Here is a 685-nt window from a genome sequence, read left to right as displayed (position 1 = left end):
GGTAAAATATTAAAGGCTGATGTGAAGGGTGTGCGGGGTGGGCTTTGTAACGGGCTTCCTCAGCTAAAGCTGTAAGTGGTGTTTTTCCAGAATCCATAATGCCGAAGAGAAATAAGAGGGAGGTAGAAGGATTTTGGTCCACCGAGGGGAAAAAGAAGTTTATACTTATTGGGATGCTCAAGGACAAGAGACGCTTATTGGGCCGAGCTTTTCATCGGCTTCACATTTTTTTCTCTCTTATCATCTAATTCCTTTTTCTTTTCTTTTTTTTTTGGCAAGTGAGAGTATATATTAATAAAAATAAAGACGGGCTCAAAAATAATCTCCTTTAGAAAGAGTAACGTTGTGGATCACCACATAGATATTAACTAGATTGAAACCATTGATAGTAAATGGGTGATAGAAAGGTGGTAATCCTATCATTTTTTAGTATATCTAATTACTATCCATTTACTATTTATAAAGTATTAAAATTTTTTCTTTTTTTAGTCATCTTTAAAGTATTTTTTTAATATCCTTAACTATTAAAAAAATTAAAATATATATATATATATAATTTTATTAATAGTCATTTTCTTAATCATTAAGTAAAATAAAAATTAAAAATAAATAAATACAAAAAATAATAAATAAATAGTAGAAAGGTGATAACCTTATCATTTTCCAATATCAAATAGAAAATATA

The sequence above is a fragment of the Carya illinoinensis genome, chromosome 16 (genome assembly GCF_018687715.1).
Source record: "Carya illinoinensis cultivar Pawnee chromosome 16, C.illinoinensisPawnee_v1, whole genome shotgun sequence".
NCBI classification, from domain to species: domain Eukaryota; kingdom Viridiplantae; phylum Streptophyta; class Magnoliopsida; order Fagales; family Juglandaceae; genus Carya; species Carya illinoinensis.
The sequence above is the reverse complement of the archived record's forward strand: the minus strand, read 5'-3'. Positions refer to the sequence as shown.